The sequence below is a fragment of the Myotis brandtii genome, unplaced genomic scaffold (assembly GCF_000412655.1).
Source record: "Myotis brandtii unplaced genomic scaffold, ASM41265v1 scaffold577, whole genome shotgun sequence".
Classification (NCBI taxonomy): Eukaryota; Metazoa; Chordata; class Mammalia; order Chiroptera; family Vespertilionidae; genus Myotis; species Myotis brandtii.
In genome coordinates, this window is record NW_005370161.1 from 1692516 (window position 1) to 1698709 (window position 6194).

General features: G+C 50.7%; 1 protein-coding gene across 2 annotated transcripts in view; it reads right to left on the minus strand.

Annotated features, from left to right (window-relative positions):
- The window catches only part of ADARB1 (adenosine deaminase, RNA-specific, B1), a 61542-nt gene extending 60615 nt beyond the window's left edge, over nt 1–927 (minus strand). For both annotated transcript variants that reach the window (XM_005878926.2, XM_005878927.2), the window contains exons 1-2: nt 908–927; nt 561–710 (exon numbers count right to left, since the gene is read on the minus strand). The gene's annotated coding sequence lies outside the window, so the exon portion shown is untranslated. The remainder of the gene's footprint in view (nt 1–560; nt 711–907) is intronic.
- Between the last annotated feature and the right edge of the window lie 5267 nt (nt 928–6194).

Sequence of the window (6194 nt, forward strand, 5' to 3'; positions counted from 1 at the left end):
CTGAGCTCTTATGCTTGGGTGCCAAAGAAAGGCATCAGCTGAGGATCAAGCAGAACCTCCGGTACACATCTCCCTGGAAACCAGTTACCCTACATTCCTGACCTTTCCTGACTCAGAAATGACCAGCGGGGCCTTTCCAGGCACAAACCCAACCCAGTGGTCAGACATGGGTGCATCTTCACTCCCCAAATATGTGTCTCAACTTCTCTCAAAAGCAGATGCTGAATCTCATAATAGTCACCAAAAATAAGAAGTAAAGAAATTTTATCCTAATTACCTCAAAGAAAATTATTTATGGTAAAAGGCTGAAGGCGGCACCAACCCTTACACGCTGCCCTGAGGCCAGAGGCGGCTCCAGGCCCCAGAGTCTCTGAGGGCAGCGGGGCTCCAGCCTGCAGGGGCCGCGGGGACTAGTGGGGATCGCAGAGGGATCCCTGGCCACAACCACCTCTGCTGGGAGTGACTCAAGAAAGCCCACGTGAGAAGGCGCAATCGCTTTACATCAAACAGAAGTCATTTTTACAGGCGAATGTTGGCAACGGCTGCAGGTTCTGACCTACCTCGGAGTGAGTTCAGTTCCTGTGTCGGCTCTGATCCTGGGGCCAGGCCTCCGTCAGTGCGTGTCGGACTGAGGTCATCGGAACATGCGCGTGGCCAGGTTTCTTCAGCTGCTTCTCAAGGTCTCCACGCCCAACTGGAGAGACTTCACTCTGTGTAATAAAAAGGTTCAATTGTTTACATGAACGTAACTCAATCTTAGATACTTCTTCACCCTTTCAGATGTGAGCTCTGATAATAAATACTCAATTAAAAACCTTCTTCCTGAATACAAGTTTAAATTATTTTAAATGTGTTCTTATGGTTTTTTAAAGCGGATACACAATTATCGATCATGCCTTCATCCCACCTGCCAGGGCAGGCAGACGCACAGGGAACACCCACAATCCATTTCTGCTCCCAACACACTAGAGCCAACGGGCACCAAGCCACAGGCCGAGGAATGTGCCACGGGCACTGCCTGTGTGAGCTTCCCTCCTGCAAGGTGAGCGTGTGTGAGTGCAGACAGAACCGCGCAGGCCCAGGCGGCTCCCTCCCCCTGCTGCCCAGGCCAGGGAGCCACAGGCCCTCCACGCACAGGCACAAGGCTGTGAATCGAGGTCTGCATGTCATTCCCTCTCTGCGTAAGAATGGTTTCAACCTGCAAGGTATGAAAGAGAACGTTTCCACACACTAATACACTTCCAAACCTATATAAGTAAAATTATATTTTCTTTTTTAAAGACAAACTGGCATCCAAATGAAGGGAAGTCCTGGGGCAGACCTGTGCGCTAACATGGAAGGCAGGAACGAGTAGGTCCCTCGGTGGGCCCTGGAGACTGAGGCTGGAGTGCAGACGAGGTGGGTCTGAGTGGGCAGGAGCTCCTACTGTGCAGACAGTCCAGCCACCAGGACGTCCCCCCAGGCCACCCGGCTCCTGCCACAACTACTGGTCCTCGTGGGTGAGAACTGACTGCTTTCCAAGACCTTCCCCACCTCCTAGCTGTGACTGCTTGGACTCACCTGCACCGTGGGCCAGGACCCCACTAGGACCATCCCAACAGTGATGGGACCAAGGAGTTGCTATGCAATTAACCACATGAAAACCGACAAGGGCTACAGCCATCCGCGGTGGGCAAGAGCTAACACTGCAGGTGCAGAGGGTGGCAAGAGTGAGAAAAGCCAGGACAGGGCAGGCTTTGTCTTCCTTGCAAAAGAGGCGAGGGAAGGTGGGGAGGAAGCGGCACGAAGCTGTGGTCTGGGGACAGGAAGCAAGTCCGTCACAAGGCCCAGAGCTAGATCCTGCTCCTTCTCAATGCCTGGATCCGCAGGTGAAATGGGCAGGAAGTGCGGCCATGTGAAAATCTGAAAGGGGGAACCGGAGGTATCGGGTTGGACGAACAGAAAGGCCCACCGCTGTGCAGTTCTGTGACTCCAGCTCCTGACACGCTGGGGCGGGCAACCCAGCCCCACGCCTTTCTGGAGTCTTCTGCTGGGTGCTCTCGAGCTCCGGGCAGCCCGCTTGAAAATAGTGCGACCCCCACTTACCAAGCTGAGGAGCTTCCACAACAGGTTCCCATCTGACTACCTCCTAACACAAGGAAATCCAAATGCCACACCATGCTGGTAAAATAGGGGCTGTGTAAGCTGTAGCACGCCCGCACTAATAGCAAGTACAGAACTAGTTGTACTAAAATAAGCGTGTCACTCAGCGCTGGATGGATTGGCTGTGCTGGTAATAATCACACTGATTAAATGAAGCAATTGTGTTTCCTTCTAAAGTGATATTTATCATTATAAGTTAATTAGATTGGAAATCAAGGCTTCACTCTGCCAAAAAATAAGTACTCTCATTTTCTACCTTGTAGCTGCATAAATCGATTACACAAGTTAAACAAAGATTTCAACGGAGCAGACTCTGATATTTAGAGACACCAATTATTCCAAGATGCAGAGGCTTGATATGCTCAAGACAAGTGGACGACAGTAAATAGCCAATTGATTGAAGGATGCTTAGACAAAGACACTTTCTCCCCAATCTCTCACAGTGGCTTCCAAGTGCTTAATTACTCCTAAGGATGGGTACCCACCACGAAAGGATGGAAGCCAGCGGCACCAGCGAGCAGATGCGAATGGGCCAGGGTCACTGAGCCTGGGGTGCAGGAAGGTAGAGAGATGGCCCTCGGCTGAGATGCCTGGTGAGAGGGAGGGTGGAAGGCCTCTTGGGAGAAGGCACCACGGACAAATGTTGCATAAGAAAGAAAACCCAGTCTGTTTTCAGAAAGGCAGCTCTGAGGACTCTGTGGGCAATGGCCAGAGGGCTGAGACCAGAGGCTGGGAAGACATCTGGGGCCAGAGGGAGGGCAGAGACTGGAAAAAATCAGGTACGTATCTCGTATCTCGGAGGTGTGAGGGGCGGGACTTGGTGACTGACAGTCCAGGTGGAGGAATGAACCAAGCCTGGGTGCCTCTGAGGATCCAGGCTCCGTGAAGGCCTGGATAGGACTTGACAACCAACATCATAAAATCGAGAGAAGAAATGGTAGAAGAGGGCAGTTTTCAGTTGTTCTGACTACTGTTACTTCAACTTGGACAATGACGAACCTTCCCTGGCAAACTGAACAGCCGGGAGAAGTCGGCAGGGGGCAGTGAGAGCCCAACGGTGCCCACCTGAAATTCTAGACCCAACAGACATCTCTTCACAGTGACAGCAAGTGAAGATGTTTTCAAACAAGTAACAGCCGAGAACCTGCCAGCAGTGACCCTCACTAGGAGAAATCCTAAAAGGCACAGGAGAAGAAATGTGCTATCTTGGAGAGAAAATCAGACAAAAAGAATAAAGAAAAGAGCAAGTGGCGTGTGGGAACAGAGACCTCCCACTGCTCAGAGAGAAAAGGGAGGGAGCACCTCCTAACCCTTGTGGTGAGACCAGGATCGCCTTTGGAGCACGCCTGTCACCGACGCTGCAGGAGTTAAACACCAGTGGTCAACTTCTCTTAGGAACAGAGACATCACAACAAGTTCAATATGTATACACTGAGGATGCGCAGTTGGCTGCACATTTGGAAATACATCAACAGTGGCGTTTCCATTCAAGAGTCCTTTAACTTAGACTCCTCAATACTTCAAGTTGGTTATTTCCTAAATCTCCATTTGTACAATGTACCTGACACTCTTCTTAAAAAAATACATTCAAGAAATAACTAAAAAGAGGGGGTGGGGAGTAAAGAAGCTGATAAAATGAAATGTGTTTGCCAACCATGAAAACAAAGACCAAGCACATAAAGTCGCTACACCTCCCTTCCTCTGGGGGAGGAAAGGCAACTGAGCTTAGCAGGAGCACCAGAGCCAGGACAGCGGGACACGGTGTCCTCAGGAGATTGGTGTGCCCACCCTGAGGGCCAGGAGTACAGCCACAGGAAAGGGAAGTGGGGGACACCTGGCCTCTGCAGGCTTTCTGGGCTTGTTGTCCGGATGGGAAGACCGCTGGGTGAGTGCCAAGGGAGAGAAACAGTGGCTTCCCAGCTGTACCCAGAGCAGGTATTCACCGAGGGGTCACAGTCCATGCAAATCATACACAAAATGGTGTTTATATGCCTGGGGGCATCTTCCTAGTGAAAGGCACGGAGCTTTAATCAGATGCTCAGTGTATGCTGGTTTAGCAGAGAAGTTCAAAGCCAGCCCTCCCCAGGGCTGTGAACTAACCCCAAGCCCAGTCCTTTCTCTGGCGCTTAACCAATAAAATTGCACAGCCTTTCTTTTCCCAATACAACCCTGGCTAGTCAATGGAAACCTGTAAAGTGAATTATTGAGGAGCCCTAAAATTCAGAATTCATCACCTACATGTGGGGTGTTACTAGGGTTGACAGAGGTCTAATTCAGTCCCAAGGAGTGTGGCTTCCGCGCTCGGCTGCAGAGCCACCCCACAGCACACCTGCACGGAGGCCATGTGCTCGGCCGCAGAGCCACCCCATGGCACACCTGCACGGAGAGGCCACGTGCTCGGCCACAGAGCCAACCCACAGCACACCTGCACGGAGAGGCCACCTGCTCAGCCGCAGAGCCACCCCACGGCACACCTGCACGGAGAGGCCACGTGCTCGGCCACAGAGCCACCCCACACCACACCTGCATGGAGAGGCCACGTGCTCGGCCGCAGAGCCACCCCACACCACACCTGCATGGAGAGGCCACGTGCTCGGCCGCAGAGCCACCCCACGGCACACCTGCACGGAGAGACCACGTGCTCGGCCGCAGAGCCACCCCACGGCACACCTGCAAGGAGGCCACGTGCTTGGCCACAGAGCCACCCCACGGCACACCTGCAAGGAGACCACGTGCCCGCAGCTTCCCAAAGACAGTTCCTTCTCAATGATTGCTTTAGCTTATCGTGCATTTCAACAGCCACCACTCGTTTGTATAATTATACTGTTAGTTTTGTTTCATCGTTTCACATTAGTTTAATAGGGATTGTCTGTGTGTACAGTGATGAAAATTTCACCCTCATGTGAACTGTGACTTTTTTAAAAACAAAACTTAACAGCATCATAAGTCATCCTCAACCTTACTACAAAACAGATGCCCAGATCCCCACCCCCACTTCTGTGAGGTCACCATTCCGTTTACTGTCAAAGAGCCTACTCACAGTATGTGTCATTTAACTAACTTGCAACACACTATCAACGTAAGGGTAGCAAAACTACCCAGCTCTTTTTAAGTGTATGGAGTGCTCTGACATCATATAAAATGAAGTCCCATAAAGGATTTGTACATGCTGTGACAAATTTACTGGAACTGGTTCATTTAATGTCTTCCCAATTGTTTGATAATGTTGAGCGGTTTTTCCACTGGAAAGAAAGAACCACATGGTTAGAGATGTTCAAGGTACAGAATCCTATGGCTAAGAGTGCTTTAAAAAGGCTTTAATGGAAAATGGTGATAAAGTATATATCTTCTTTCTTTTCTTCCCAAGAACCCATCAAAGTGGCAGAAAAGGTCATTTTTGGCAGTGAGTGAATGATAACAGTGCTGCAAAATTACAAAGGGGGCTGAGCAGCAGACAAAGGCGCTGGCCTGCGTGGCTGAGGCATAAAGCAGATGACATCAGGGTGACCTGAGGAGCAGTGGAAATGGCAGTGCTGGATGGGATGGGGGGAGTCTCCCCAAGAACAGGGGCCATGACAGGACTTCTAGGCTGAAACTTGAGAACAAACTCTCCGAGACAGTCGGAGGTTTTTCCAGGGGGGATCTCAGCATGGTCTCTGGGGCCTGAATGAGAAGTAGATCAGGCGAAGGGTCATTCCTAATGAAACCATCAGCCACAGGAGGGAGAGGACAAAGCAGAGAGATTTGCCTGTGAAAGAAAAGGATCGAGCTGGCATCTGACTTCTCGTGGACTCGGAAAATCATAGAGAATGCTTTCTGAGTTCCCAGGGAAAATTACAGGGTCCTGCAATTCTAGACCCAGTTAAATTATCAATTAAGCATGGGGATAAAATGCCTGCATGCCTGACCATTGCGTGAGAAGACCAAGAAGTCTGTGAGCCACACACTCTATGTAGAAGGGGTTAAGGAGGTGCTCCAGCAAAACAAAAACAGAATCCAAGAAACAGACACGGTGGGACATGAGACACGGTGGGACATGAGACACGGTGGGA